Genomic DNA, 16,438 nt, shown 5'->3' with positions numbered 1-16,438 from the left:
CAAATTATTCCTTTTATCTCTAACTCAGATATGTAATTGCTTTCCACAAATGATTCCTTTATAACACATCACAACTCATTTCAGAATAAATCACACTATTAGTATGCACCCTCAACTTTTAACTAACAGCTTTTGGACTCACTATTAATATAAAGAACTCAACTACAAGATTATATCTAGATTGAATTTTTTTACCAATAGAATTCAGCGAAGCAACATGCACAGTTGATCAACTTGTCAATTAGCAGTGAGGAAAACATCCAAGTTCTCTTTATCTGTATAATTAATTTCATAAACAGATCTAATTATAATTCTATTGCCATCACTTGTTGACAAATCTGTTTAATGTTTATAGTAATAGACTACATATACAATATGTTGTGCTATAAACACTATTATAAAGTTGGCAAAATTCAATTATGCAAGTTTGACATTTGCATGAGAATCTGGAGGGCTTGTTAAACTATTCTAGGAAGTCAATTATTTCAGTTTTTATTATGAACTTTTCAAGTGTTTATTACATATGGTATAAACATCATACTGTACAACATGGTAGTCCACTATTTTTAAAAAGTATTTTATTTAAAAAATTAAAGATGGCAAATGGTCTCAGCATCATTCCAGTCCTTAAACCTATACATTCTGCGATCCTTTGCCTTCTAGAGCCCAATATTTACTCTGAATAAAACAGCAGAGAAACTGAATTACAACATTTCTTTACAATCATTAATATATTCAGTTCACTTTCAAAATGTACACTTGAGTTTTACATTAAGTCAAAGAGCAAACAGTTCAAAGAACCTGAGTCTCAGAAAATAAACTATGAAAAATTTTGTTCTACTTCTGTATTTGCAGACCTACTGTATCAGCAAGTGTAGGTTAATATGCAAGAAAGTGACTCAGATTCTCCTTTTTCTCTTCTGTATCCTATAACTTTTTATACTTCATCGAAAGCTACAAGTTAAAGCTCAAATTTGGAGAGGTGCTAAGTACCTGCAGCTACCACTGACAAAAAAAAGAATTCACATGTTCAGCACTTCTCCAGATTTGGACTATGTGGTTCATATGGCAAAATCCTGAATTCATGTAAGTCAGTGACAAAACACCCATTGACTTCAATGGGGCAAGGAATTCAGTCCTACACTCTGCAGCTAGGTATTTGTTATTTTTTATATTTAACCTTGTGAAACAAGCACAAACATAATATGCTGATGGATGCTACAGAAAACGTTTAGAAGGACAGACAAGTTCTATCACATATACCATTTCCCCAGCTAGCTTAAATGTTACAAAACTGTTACACTTCTATCTTACACTTCTATTTTCAATTCAGCTACATGATGACGTACAGCCAACTAATAATTAATGCTTATACTCTTTGTTGTTGCAAAGTTCAGGCCCAATTAAGCTTTCAGTTGAAGAAAAATGGTAGTACTGGCCCTGCCTCCAATCTACCTGAAGCACATTCAGCTGTCACGCTACATCTTCTGAGCCAATAGCTGAATCTCTCCTGATTGTTGTTGAAGTGGCCAGTGTATGGCTTCATGCACCAGGGTAGCAACAGTAGGCTGGGCCCTCCAGGATCATTACTGGTATTTCAACATTCCCAACGGTAATACACCAGTTGAGAAAGTCCTGCTTGTAGCTTTCTGAAAAGTCCTGTGTTCTTAAAGGTGAGAGAGTCATGCATCTTCACTGACCAGCCCACACTGATGTCAGTGATGTTGCTGTACTCTATCGCAAGGTGGTTTGGTGCCAAAATAAGGATATGCGTGCAGTCTATCATTCCACCACAGTTCGGAAATCCCATTGCTGCAAATCCATTTAATATGTCCTGCACGTTCCAAGAGATGCAGGAGGCGATTAATGACCTCCATATACTTGTATGACAATAGCACTTGCAGTGGATTTTCCAACTCCAAATAGATTTCCTATTGACCAGTAGCAATTTAGCATTGCTAGTTTCCACAGTGTGATCGCCACTTGCTTCTCCACTGTCAATGCAGCTCTCATGTTCTTGTCCCTGAGCTCATAGGTGCTGACTCCGAGGGTGCTCCAGGGCTGGAGCACCCACAGGGAAAAAAATGGTACTGAGCACCCATCAGCATCCCCCCATTAGTTCCCCCGCCTCCCCACAGTGCCTCCCGGCAGGCCCCACAAATCAGTACCTCCTCCTCCCTCCCCGTGCCTCCTGCCCACCGCAATCATACAGCAGCATGCAGGACGCTGGGAGGGGAGAAGGGAGGAGCTATGACACAGCACGCTCAAGGGACAGGGCACAATTGGGCAGGAAGAGGTGGGGCGGGGGTGGAGTGGGGGCAGGAAGAGATAGGGCAGGGCTTTGGGGGAAGGGGTGGAGTGGGGGTGGGGCCTGGGACAGAGCCAGTGGTCAAACACCTCCCAGCACTTTGGAAAGTCGGCTCCTGTGCCTGAGCTGGGAGACTGGATCATGCTCAGTGCACAGAGGCAGGAATGTGACCTTGTGGATCTGAGAGTTCTGCAGCCACTGATTGTCATCCCAAGCCTGCATTATGATCAATTGATATTTGATCTCTCAGTCCTCATCTCCAAAGGAAACCTGCACAACACTTTCAAAAGACAAGCCTGGGAGTTTCGATTCATAACTTTGCTAGACACTAAAAATCATGAACTGGGGAGAGAGACTGAACATATGGCTTATTACAACAATCTATAACCCACTAACAAATCCTACCAGCTGCCTCTCCCACCCCTTCCTTTCCTCCTATGACTGGAAGGCTATTAATGGGCCTCTTCACCTTAAATGGTCCCTTGAAATGTGTGTTACAACTCATGCTAAACTGTCCACTCCACACTGTATTTAGCTGTAACATTGAATGTGTTTCCCAGACCTAAAAAAGTGCTCTGTGTAAACACGAAAACTAGTCTCTCTCACGAACTGAAGTTGTTCCAATAAAAGATTACTACACTTTGGGCTTGTCTACACTGGCAAGTTTTGTAGCCAAAAAACTGACTTTAGCGGTAGCGTACACACTGCAATGTGACTTTTTTCGAAAAAAACCTCCTAGTTTTGGTGACAAAAAACTTCCATCCCTGCGAGAGACTTTTGTCTTTTCCCCTCCCTTTATCGTCAACAAACATGCAGTGTAGACACCGCAGGGTTTTTTTCGATTTTATTGGCCTCCAGGAAGTATCCCACAATTCCCATGCTGCCGCTCTACTCAGCGGTTTGAACTCCATTGCCCTGCAGCCAACTTGCCCCTCCCCCTTGCAAGCCCCGGGAATTTAAAATCTCATTTCCTATTTGCTGGCTTCCCAGGTGAGCATGGCTGGCTATCGCACCAAACATGCTCCCACTTGGACCACCACTGAGTAGTTGGATCTGATCAGTATATGGGGAGAGGAGTCCGTTCAGTCGCAGCTGCGAGTGACCCGCAGGAACTGGGACACATCTGGGCAAATTTCTCGAGGCTTGTGTGAAAAGAGCTATGATGGGGACACGCAGCAGTGCTGAGTGAAGATAAAGGAGCTGAGGCAGGCGTACCATATGTGCGAGAGGCAAACCATGGCTCCGGTGGTGCACCTAAGACTTGCTGCTTCTATAAGGAGCTGAATACTATCCTCAGTGGTGACACCACCTCCATTGCCGATAGCCCCGTGGATACTTCACAGGCAGCAGAAAGACGGGGTAACCTGCAGGCTGAAATTCTGGATGAAGAAGTTTAGCTAGAAGAGGATGTGGTGCCCCCAGCAGGGTCGCCCGGTGGGGCAGGCAGCCAGGAACTTTTCTCACTCCAGAAGTGCTCAACGGGGAGCAGGAAGCAGATGAGACGCTGGGTAAGTTGCTGTGGCTTGTGTAGGGAATCGAAAAGTGGGATGCAGGTAATGTTTTCTGTGAGCTGGACATTGCCCTATGTAGCTAATCTGCACGGCCAAAACGGGTGTCAATGGACATCGAGACCTGCAGGGAATCCTCCAGAGGGAGGCTCTGAAAAAAGAGATACTTGTTAATCCTCTGCCACAGATTCCAAGGGATTGCAGCCTTGTTAGTTCCCAAATTGTAAGAATCTGTACCATGCCATTTAGCAATCACTGGAGCTGGGACCAAAGTGGCACATAGCTGAGCTGCATATAGACCCAGGGTGAATGCTGCCAGCATTCAGCAGCTGTGCCCTGGTTTCTCTGGTCACCTGCAGCAGCGAGATGTCAGCCATCAGGTTGGCCGCCTTTAAAAAATTGTTTTTTAGAATGAGTTCCCTGCAAAGATGCCCTGCAGCCCATGACCTTTTGTCCGTATGCACAACCACCTTCTCCCCACTCCCAACACTCACCATAATTGGGGTGCTTGCAGAGCTGTGTGCCTGCCTAGAGTCTCAGAGAAAAAGTGATTTCTACTAGGAAAATGTCCTTTTTACTAAAATGTTTCAATCATTTGCTGGAATGTAACAAAAAAAACCTAGGCACAGCAAAGAAGACACGTTTCGGGAGGTATTGCAGCGCGATGAGAGACAGACCAGGGAACGGAAAGAGTGCTGGGAAGCTGAAAGGCAGGACAGAAAAGAGAATGCTGCATTTGCTAGGCAAGCAACAGAGCGGATGATAAAAGTTATGGAGGATCAGACAGAGATGCTCAAGTCTTTGATACAACTGCAGACTGAACAGATCCATGCCCAACCTCCACTGCAGCACATGCAGATGCACAATTCTTTGCCAACTCCACCCCCCCCCATGCCCACATTCCTTTTTCCTTTTCACTTCACAGCACTCCTGAGTTTTCCCATCACTCCACCTCATCTCATAGTTTATATAATGAAAGCTGGAACTACACACAATTGTGAGGTTTTACCCTTTTTAACAATAAATAGAGGCTAAGGTATTTAATGGTACAGTGTTTTTATTCTGTGTTCTACAAAAGCGTATAGCAATCAATTCACTCTCGGGAACAGGCTTCTAAAGCATTGGGTTGCATGGATCTTGGGCCCCAAAATTGAACATGGATGCACCAGGGAAGCAACTCCAATGCAGACATGTGTTAGTACCCCTCATTGTCAAAGTGGTTCCTCAACCCCTCTCTGATGTTAAGAGCATCCCTCTGGGCTCCTCTGACAGCCCTAGCATCTGGCTGTTCAAACTGTGCAGCCAAGCGCTCTGCCTCAGTGCTCCAAACCTGAGTAAACATTTCACCCTTAGATTCACACAGATTATGCAAAGTGCAGCACGCGGCTATGACCATGGGAATATTATCCTTGTTAAGGTCTAGCCTGCCATTGAGACACCTCCCGCGAGCTTTCAGACGGCCAAAGGCACATTCAATTACCATGCAGCACCTGCTCAGTATGGTGTTAAAATGCTCCTTGCTGCTGTCCAGGTGCCCTGTGTAAGGTTTCATGAGCCAGGGCTGTAAGGGGTAAAATGGGTCTCTCAGAATTACCATGGGCATTTCCACATTCCGCACTGTGAACTTGTGGTCTGGAAAGAAAATCCTTGCCTGCAGCTTTCTGTACAGGCCACTGTTCCTGAAGGTGTGCGCGTCATACACCTTTCCAGACAAGCCTGCATTGATGTCCGTGAAATGCCCCTGGTGATCCACAAGTGCCTGCAACACTATGGAGAAGTATCTCAACCTGATGTCCTTGTGCCGCAGGTCGGGGGATAGCTTAGCACATTGCTCCATGAAAGTTGCTTTTCGCATGCTAAAGTTCTGTACCCACTGGTCATCATCCCACACCTGCATGACAATGCAATCCCACCAATCAGTGCTTATTTCCCTAGCTCAAAAGCAATGGTCTACCATATGCAGCTGCTCTGTGAATGCACAAAGCGCTGATAAGTTGCTGCCATCCATACCACACTAGGGTGCCTGCGATTCATCCTCTGCTAACTTTGCGAGTAACTCTGCGAGTAACTGTGCTGCCATGCACGATGTCCTCATGACATCTAACAGCGCATCGGAGAGAAGGGCAGGATCCATCCTCTCTCACTGCAGATGCTGGCACGCACTACAAACAATGACAGTTGGAAAAAAATAGCATGAAAGGAAGCCAGAAAGCTTTGAAGGGGTGGGACACAAAGCGGTGCATGACGGTACACTTTGCACAACCCAGGATGCGCCACGCTCCGTTTCCACATTCCCACAACACCTAGCGACAGATGGTGTTGCTAAGCACATATCCACAGTCCATTGCTCTCGCTGTCAACAAAGGTGCCCCGACAGAGGGAGCAAATGTAGACATGCTTTCATTCTTTTTATAGCATCATGTTTACAAAACATTGCTTTATTTCTGCATTATTTGTGAGTAAGTAACTGTATATGTATCATGTATTCCTTTTTTTTTTTTAGCCCTTGCATATTCCATATAGAGTCACTGCCCTCTAGCTCAAAATTATAAAGATATCTTGGGTCCCAAAAATAAATTATTGGCAGCTGTAGCTAAGAAAAATAATTTCTAGAATAAACTGAAAATATTATGCAATACTTCTCCGTATTAGGTTTGGTAATGGGAGCCAGCAGCTGATGATTCAGCTGTCATGATAACATTAATCTGAAAAAATATTAGGGTGACCTCAACAAAATAAGCTAAATCAGTGAAGACTCTCACACTGTTTAATACACAAGGCCAAGGAGTATATTGTAATCACATTGTTGGCGTGGACTGACAAGAGTTCTTTGAAAAGCAGATATTGATTTTAAGGTGTAATCAAACTATTTCAAATACAAAAAGTCAAAGAATAAATACAATTTCTCATTTGGTGTTCTTTTAACATTAGTGCAAAAGTGTACAGCTTTATCTAGTTGTTAGTTTCAAATAAAATCTAAAGTCTTTGTCAAAAATATCTGGGAAGAAAAATACTATTTTTTTAAAATATGCATTTAAGTGCAGTAGTAGTTTAAGAAATATAATTTAAAAGAGACTTCTTGGAGTTGCCCACATAATTGGGCATTCTGCTGCTCTTTCATTTGCATTTCCAATGCAGAGTCATGATTAAAATCCTATAAAAATGGCTGTTTCGTTTCTATGCCCATTTCTAGTATGGAAATTTTCAATATGACAGGTTCACGCACATATATTTCAATTATGTACATGCACTTTTCACATAGTAAAGGCTGCTAGGATCATCAAATTTTGTTCAGAAAGGAATGCACTTTCATAAAATTATTTTGTGCTCGTCACAAGTGACAAGTGTGGAGAAAAGAAGACTTCTTAATAATAGGGCTTTTCTCTGATCCCACTGATAAGGATTTTTTTTTCAAGCAAAGGCCAATATTTTTTAAAATGGAAGCCCAAAGCTAGACTCCTAAATCTTTATATAGACTCATAAATGAGGTCTTTTTAAAAGTACTGGTGGGAAGCAAAAGTTCTGTCTGACATCAATGGGATTTGATGACTACTCAATGCTTTTGAAAACCAGGACAGCTAATTAATAGCCTAAATATGGCCGAAGAAACCTAATTTTAAGCTGTTTTGTTTAATATTAGCCTAACCATGTTAAGTCAAGGTAGCTAGACTTATTCAAGGGAACATGAATCCCAACACCTTAAGAGGGTCCTCTCTAACTAACAGTATTCTTTTGAGAAAAGATTCTTCCTTCGCATATGCTATGTTTTTCCACATTGATTCCCACCTTTGAGAGAAATCTCCTGTGTCCCAAGTGCCTAAATTCCTTCATCTCCATTGTCAAGTTTCTCTTTATAATTCACTTATTTCACCTAGCTTTCCACCCTTAGTTGGGAACAAAGTCATAGTCAACCCTGTACCTCATTTTGTAATTGTACTACAGCCATCCAATTTAACCTAGGAGCTCTTTGGCATAGGAATTGGTTTAAACCAAGTCATTTGTAAACTGTTATGCACATCTGAGTGATACTACATAATTTATCTCTTTGACAATTCATATTTTCTCCTGGGAAAATGCTAGTACATGACCCAAGGAAGCACCATGTTTTAAACACATTTTGATTCCCAAGTTGAGTTCAGCTTCACTGGGCTTCCACAAGGACAGAACTCAAGAGATTTTAAAAAATACTTTTTACTTATATACAAAGCGCTTCGCAACCAAACAATCTTAACTGAATTAGAACAGTAAACCTTATAAAAGTTGGTGACAAGGGGTGAACTCTGTGGAAGTTACTGATCAGCCTCCATCATCAAGATTCTACAGTTAGATATAAAATAAAAAGATGCAAGACCACTGCAGTTTAACTGACATCAGTTTCACTAGGCCAACAAAAAAAACAACAGCAAGTAAAGGATAAACAGGAAGTGAGTTTATTGCCTCCTTACCTATAAATCTCACACAAGAAATCAGAAATCAAGCCAACCATAAAATGAATGTTTAATCATTCCCCACAGAATTTTTTTTCACTGTTCCTACCATGATAAAAAGTCTTCGAGTTTTATGTAAGAATATTTACTGTATCTTCATGAGTGCAATAGACAATAGTGTTACTAAGATAAAAGGTTCTGAGGTTCTGAACTTACAGGATCTGATGGCTTCCCAGTGAGTATCAGCAGTTAAAATAAGCAATGCCCTGGTACATTAAAAAGGGATAGAAACAATAATGCAACTATTTATATATGTAATGCATATAAGAAATCTTTATATAAAACAATGGTACTTTATTATCTGGCGTAATTTGTCTCATTTTGGTCACTTCACTCCAAGAACAGGAGATTATATGTTTAAAGGGTTATATATTTGAGGCATTTCCTTCTGCCACTAGATTTCCATGCCAGAGCTTGTCATCAGGACACTTTGTGGCTGGATTGAACAACTGGCTAATATCTTGAAAGTTAATAATGTGTACATTTTCAAGGGGTATGGTGGAAGACAGATTACTGGGATTTAAAAAAAAGTGTTTAATAACATCATTTAATAACATACTGTCACATGCATCCGACGAAGTGGGTATTCACCCATGAAAGCTCATGCTCCAATACGTCTGTTAGTCTATAAGGTGCCACAGGACTCTTTGCTGCTTTTACAGATCCAGACTAACATGGCTACCCCTTTGATACTTGACACCATAATCATGTCAGTATGTTATTAAATGATGTTATTAAACACTTGTTTTTAGTGTTTGCTTTTTTAAGCTCTTAGGAAATTTTACACACCCACACAATCCACTATATAAAAAGAACATTATTAAAGTTGCAAAGTCAAGTAGCCAAATACTCAGAAATATCAGAATGTACAGCAGGGGTGGGCAAACTTTTTGGTCCAAGGAATGCATCTGGGTATGGAAATTGTATGGCGGACCATGAATGCTCACGAAATTGGGTGTTGGAGTGTGGGAGGGGGTGAGGGCTCCAGCTGGGGAGGGGGCTCTGGCGTGCAGCCAGAAATGAGGAGTTCAGGGTGCAGGAGGGGGCTCCACGCAGGGGGTGCAGGCTCTGGGGTGCAGCTGGGAATGAGGGGTTTGGGGTGCAGGAGAATGCTCCAGGCTGGGACTGAGGGATTCAGAGGGCAGGAGGGCGATCAAGGCCGGGGCAGGGAGTTGGGGAACAGGAGGTGATCAGGGGTGTAGGCTCCAGGCAGCCTTTATCTCAAGCAGCTCCTGGAAGCAGAGGCCTGTCCCACCTCAGGCTCCTATCTGAAGATGCGGCCATGTGGCTCTGCGCACTGCCCAGTCCGCAGGTGCCACCCCTGCAGCTCCCATTAGCCACGGTTCCCAGCCAATGGAAGCTGTGGGGGCAGCTCTTGGGGTGGGGGTAGCATGCAGAGCTCCGTAGCTGCCCCTACGGGTAGGAGCCAGAAGGGGGACATGCTGCTGCTTCCGGGAGCCACATGGAGCCACAGCACGCATGGAGCATGGGAAAGTCCCTAAACCTGCTCCCCAGCTGGAGTGGAGCAAGCCCTGGACCATGATCCCCAGCGGGAGATCGAGGGACGGATTAAAACATCTGAAGGGCCGGATGCGGCCCCTGGGCCATAGTTTGCTCAACCCTGATGTACAGACAACTTTAATTCAGCCCCCTTGTGTGCATGCATTATTATAAGTCTCTGATTTCCATAATCAAACTATTTTTTCATAGGATCCCTGCCTCATTCAATACACAGGATAGACCAACTCTGGATATAGATCAGGGTTATGCCATAAAGGAGACTGTTGTCTCTCGGACTTCCAAGGTCCTAGGTATCTCAAAACTGGCATCCAGAATTAGTGAAAACTTTTTACTTAATGTCTCTATGCCTCAGTTCCCTATCTATAAAATGGTGATAATACATACACACATATCCCAACACCTCACAGGAGTGTTGGGAAAATTAATTAATGTTACTGGAGCACTCGAATAGTGTAGTAATAAGCACCACAGAAAAAAGTCATAAGGAAATTAATAATTTTGCCTTCAGAGCACATTTTGAATAGCACACAGTAAATATTGTATGCCACACATTGAACAGTGGAGAGAAAACAAAATATAGAATAGCTGTTCTTTAAGTGAGCACAGTCTACCCTATATACCAGGGGTCCCCAACATGGTGCCCACGGGTGTCATTGCGCCCGGGTACTAGCCGGTGGATGAGCATCTGCCGAAATGCCACCGAAATTCAGCAGCAACGCCTCTGGATGACGCTGCCTGTTGGCGACATTTTGGCAGATGCTCGTCCGCCGCCACGGTCCTCTGTGGCTCATTGTCTGGCACCTGCCAGATAAAAAATGGTTGGGGACCACTGCTATATGCTGAATGAGGGGGTCTGTGGAAAAATATCACATGATCATTTTTGTTCTGTGTTTGTACAGCCCCTAGTATGACAGGGTCCTGATCCATGACTACAGCTCCTAGGCACTCCATTAATACAAATAATAAACAACAAGAACAAGAAGAATGGAAATAATGACTGGGTCATAACGTAAACAGCACAAGGGGACTGACCTAAGGTTTTGCAGACAACTTTAATTCTGGCATTTGCTAACTTGAGGTCTCAACTTTGCAACTTTAATAATATTTTTAACACAGTTATTTTGTATGCAATACAGAGAATCTCTTTCCCTATTCTTACTCAACATGCCCTTTTTTATACATCCAAGGACTGCATTTACCCTTCTGGCTACAGCACTGCATGGGGAGCTCATGGTCATCTGGTTATTCACCATTACTTCAAACTCCTTAGGCTACAGCTTTCCAGAATGTAATTCCCCATCCTATATGCATGGCCTACAATCTTAGTTCCTAGATATACTATGTTTTATCTGGCTTTATCTAAACAGATACGTGTTTATGGACAGTTTACCAGGTAATCCAGATGTTCTCTGTAAGTGACCTGTTCTTACACTATTTACCACTCCACCAATTTTTATGAAGAAATCTGTAAATGCTATAATTAATAATTTTATATTATTTTCAGGCTAACTGAAAAAAATATTAACTAGTGTTGGGACAAGAATCAATTCCTGCAGGACACAGATGGAAACACACCCAATTAATGATGATTCCCCATTAAATATTACATTTTGAGATCCATCAATTATCCATCAATCCATCAACAATTTTATATGGTTGTGACACAGGCAGACTAGCCAAACTGTGCATGGCCCATAACAACTTAACAAGAGGCATTACAATTGTAACTAGATAATTCACTTGTATGTGAATTTCAAAGATGTACTAGACCAGCAATCATTAACCCATTAATTTGTAGTAACAGAAATCAAGGGTAAAGGCTAAGTATATCTGCCTGTGTTTACCTATATCCTATTAGAAGTTTACCAGTGTAATCAAATTAGCTTTTAGATGCTAAGTCCTTTTCATGCCTTAATTGCTCTCACAGACAACTTTGTTAAGTTAACTTTATAATCAAAGGTGTGAGACACTGCAGGAAATTAATATATTGTCTTCAGCTTATCTGTCTCTGTTATAATGAAGGACCAGCTAATTGCCTTATGCAAATGAGTAACTAGATTACCTGTATATGATAGGAAATTGAATGTTAAGGACACGATCAGTGACCTGAAGAAACTCATTGCGGCTCAGTCTGGGACCCGCTGGGACAAAATTGTGCTGAAGAAATGGTACACAATCTTCAAGGACCATGTATCACTGGGAGACTATGAAATCCACGATGGCATGAACCTGGAGTTATATTATCAGTAGCCTTGACTCTAGCTGCAGTTGCACATGGCGGGCATCACTTTTCTATTTTTTTTCTAATATAAAAACTTCGAAGAGTTGGGTCATTTTGTGCTCAACAAAGAAGACTCCTCAGTCACCTGCTGTGCTCAAAGCACTTGAAAAACCTGCTTTGGCTCTAAAGAGAAACCTCAGGACTGATCCTTTCATCTCTAGTCTGCTTAACTTTACACAGGGAAAGTTTAAGCCCTGGAACTGAGATCTTCCAACTAGTTTTTTGGAATACCCCGAAAAATGCATGAAAAGACTAACAGCCTGTACATCCATGCTGTATTTGAATTCTAACCTTTGGGGATGATTCCAGAGAGACTTTTGCAAGCCAGCAGATTTCTCCAACACTGCTACAAGTCTGACATAAGGACCTTATAAGCATTTGTAATGTATATAATCTTTTAACCATTCCGTAACTATTTTTTATTAATAAATCTTCAGTTAGTTTATTAAGGATTGGCTGATAGCGTGGTGTTAGGGTAAGATCTGAGACATATTTGATCTGAGGTTAAGTGTCTGATCTTTAGGGATTAATACAAACCTCACATATGGATGAATTAGGTTTTCAATAATCCCTCACTATATTCGACCTGTTTACCTGAATAGGAGCCAAGGACTGGAATGCTTAAAGGGGACTGTGTCTGGCTTCTTGTTAACCAGTGTGGTACTACAGAAGCTCTTTTGTTATTAGCTTGGTGAATCTAATTATAGAATAAACCACCAGTTTGGGGGGACTGCCTGCCCTGTTTCTTGCAGTCTGCCCTAAGTGTGGCATTCCTCAGTGTGATCCATCCTGGCACCTGGTCACAATAGTATATTGATATTTTACTATGCTAATTCTTTAATCAGACTGTTGCACCTAAAGAGAAGCCCAGATGCACTGCATCAATATAGTCACCAACATCAAACATATTTGTAAGCCATAGAATCTATGCCTGCCAACACTACAGTGTGAGGAAGTGAAACTTTCGCCAAGGACCCTAAGACAAAAACCTCACCCCTAAAAAAAATGTGTTGTGGGATCTTTAACATTCCCATATAGCAAGCATCATTTTTTTTAAATGTTATCTAACAGAATTGTACACAGTAAATGCAATGGAACTCAATTTATCTATATTAGAAAAATGAGTAACTGAGCTGATAAAGATAGAATTTAAACTCCTTATCCCAGCTATTCTAGGTGTTTCAAACCGGATATTTAGCCAAGCCTCCAACTATATGATAATTATATGGTTGAAATTTAGCTGTGAAAGACTGGCTGTACCTGTTTAACATGTCTGTTCCTTCTTTAAAATCTTGCAATAAAGAAAATATATAAAGTTAGAACCTGTACACTTAATACTAGCTTGTTAAGCCCCAATATAAATAAAACCAAATTATTATAACTCAGTTATGCATTTTAAAAGATATTTTATACTAGTACTTCAAAAATATTTATACAATCTGTATCTGTTTATACATATTGCATATTTAATTAACATGAACACATGCTTAATAATTAATAGAACTGCAAAATCGTTTGAAGATGGGCAGGAAATAATATGGAGGCGTTGAAAACAACTGAGGGGCAGTTATGGGTCAAATATTCCCCTTCTCCTCATTTTTTTATTATCCTGTTGCTGTCTGTGTGCAGGGCTGCAGGACTTATGCATTTTCAGTCCTTGTTCTCCCTGCCTCTTCCACACAACTTTTAAAAAGGGGGTTGCAGCACTTGTACAATAAAGAGAAAGTAGACATCACCATCTTTTGTTTATTAAATTCTAGTATCAGCTTTAGTTTTTCTATAGGAAGTACTAGAGTATTTCTTCAACGTTTCTAAAAGAAAAACATACTATCCCCACTTTGCTGAACCCAGCAAGCTTTCTAGACATAAGTCCTCCCCATAATGCTTTTTTAAATGCAAGTTTTTATTAAGTGATATTATAGAAGTAAATGAATAAAATTTAATGCAGCCATTAATAACTATGCAAAAAGACTCATGCCCAATAATTTTCTACAAGCAAATATGAATCAAATGCAGACAGTCTAGCTTTTAAGAATTCTGAATATCTCAAGAATTATGCACACACAAACATCCACTGTAGGAATGTAGAGATGCTTGCAGCTTTCTTGGTATTAAGTAAATAATGTGATTATACAAGTGTGTTAACAGATTTTAATTTCTAGCAAATGGAAACTTCACTTAATGATCATAGGCATGTCTCGGACCATAAAAAAGTTCAGAAGAGCCACTGACACAAGCAATGGGCTAAGGCATAGAATCATAGAACTGGAAGTGACCTCAAGTGGTCATCTAGTCCAGTCCCCTGTACTCAAGGCAGGACTAAGTAGTATCTAGACCATCCCTGACAGGTGTTTGTCCAACCTGCCCTTAAAAATCCCCAATGATGGAGATTCCACAACCTCCCTAGGCATTTTATTCCAGTGCTTAACCACTCTGAGAGTTAGGAAGTTTTTCCTAATGTCCAACCTAAACCGCCCTTGCTGCAATTGAAGCCCATTGCTTCTTGTCCTATCCTCAGAGGTTAAGAAGAACAATTTTTCTCCCTACTCCTTGTAACAAACTTTTATGTACTTGAAAATTGTTATGTCCCCTCTCAGTCTCCTCTTCTCCAGACTAAACAAATCCAATTTTTTCAATCTTCCATCGTAGGTCATGTTTTCTAGACCTTTAATCACTTTTGTTGCTCTTCTTTGGACTTTCTCCCATAGGTCCCATGGGTGCTCCTCCCATAGGCCCCGTGGGTGCTCCGGGAAGCACTGGGAGAGAGGGGGGAAGAAGGGGAACGCCACACATTAGGGGAAGAAGCAGGGTCGGGGCGGGAATTTGGGGAAGGGGTCCGACGGGGCAGGATATGGATGGAGTCAGGGCGGGGCTAGGAGTGCGAGCACCCACTGGTGTCGGAAAAAGTTGGCGCTTATGCTTTCTCCAATTTGTCCACATTTTTCCTGAAAAGTGGTGCCCAGAACTGGGCACAATACTCCAGTTGAGGCCTAATCAGCGCGGAGTAGAGCAGAAGAATTACTTCTCATGTCTTGCTTACAATACTCCTGCTAATACATCCCAGAATGATGTTTGCTTTTTTTGCAACAGTGTTACACTATTGACTCATATTTAGCTTGTGATCCACTATGACCCCCAGATCCCTTTCAGCAGTACTCCTACCTAGGCAGTCATTTCCCATTTTGTCTGTGTGCAACTGAGTGTTCCTTCCTAAGTGGAGTACTTTGCATTTGTCCTTATTGAATTTCATCCTATTTACTTTAAACCATTTCTCCAGTTTGTCCAGATCATTTTGAATTTTAATCCTATCCTCCAAAGCACTTGCAACCCCTCCCAACTTGGTATCATACGCAAACTTTATAAGTGTACTCTCTATGTCATTAGCCAAATCATTGATGAAGATATTGAACAGAACCAGAACCAGGGTCATAACCTAAAGTTTAGAAATGCTGTCACACATTATACTGGTGTGGGAAGAGAGTATTAACTGAATAAAATGTGCTACAAGAACATACAAAATGAAGCTGGGGGTGAGGTAAACAGTGGAAGGACAGGTAAGTCGGTCCAAAAAAAAAAATATTTTCGTTTGTAGCACTCAGAGGTTTGGGGAAATGCTAATTTCAAATACTCAGAAGATCAGTAACACACCAGACTCAATCTACATTACTTGTGAATCCAAAATTCTAATGGACTTGAATGGGAATTTTGGATTCACAAGAAATGCAGAATCAGGCCCACAGTGAACAGAAGAGAAAGGAATATAAGATAGTATGCTCTACCTTTTACAAGGTTACAAAACCCTTTCCATATCCTAAATAGCCGGTAATGCCTGTACTTTCTTAGGAATTATCACAGAAACTTGTAGAGAACTTTGGAAACCAGATGGAATGATAAAGTAATGACAGATTTTTTTTAAATAAATCTGAAGACCAATAAGTACAGTGAAGCCCAACTATCTTTAATTGTTACCTAAGCCTCCCAACTCAGTCCTACCCCAATTGTCTGTTGCATCCACCTGTTTATTGTCTGAAATATAGAATGTAAGTTTCCTGAGGCAGGAACTGTTTTCTTTGTTAGTTATCAGTGCAGTGCAGAGCACAATGGGGCTTTGATCCTTGATTAAGATTATAGGTGCTAATGTAAAATAAATACTAAATATGAAGAAAAAGTGAAAAGTCGGGTTAGAGCCTGTTAGACTCACACTCCAGTGTTCATTGAATCTGATTTATTTCCAAGGTAAAAAATGTTTTTAGAAATGTATAAAGAAAAATATTTAAGATCTCAAACAATTAACAAATATACACATAGGCTTTAAGATAGGGACTTCCAAAGG

At 41.2% G+C, this 16,438-nt stretch overlaps 1 protein-coding gene across 19 annotated transcripts in view; it reads right to left on the bottom strand.

Annotated features, from left to right (window-relative positions):
- The window catches only part of FER (FER tyrosine kinase), a 385,522-nt gene that overhangs the window by 319,108 nt on the left and 49,976 nt on the right, over positions 1–16,438 (bottom strand). The window lies entirely within an intron of this gene.

Source organism: Mauremys reevesii, linkage group 6, assembly GCF_016161935.1.
Source record: "Mauremys reevesii isolate NIE-2019 linkage group 6, ASM1616193v1, whole genome shotgun sequence".
NCBI lineage: Eukaryota > Metazoa > Chordata > Testudines > Geoemydidae > Mauremys > Mauremys reevesii.
The sequence above is the reverse complement of the archived record's forward strand: the minus strand, read 5'-3'. Positions and strand labels throughout refer to the sequence as shown.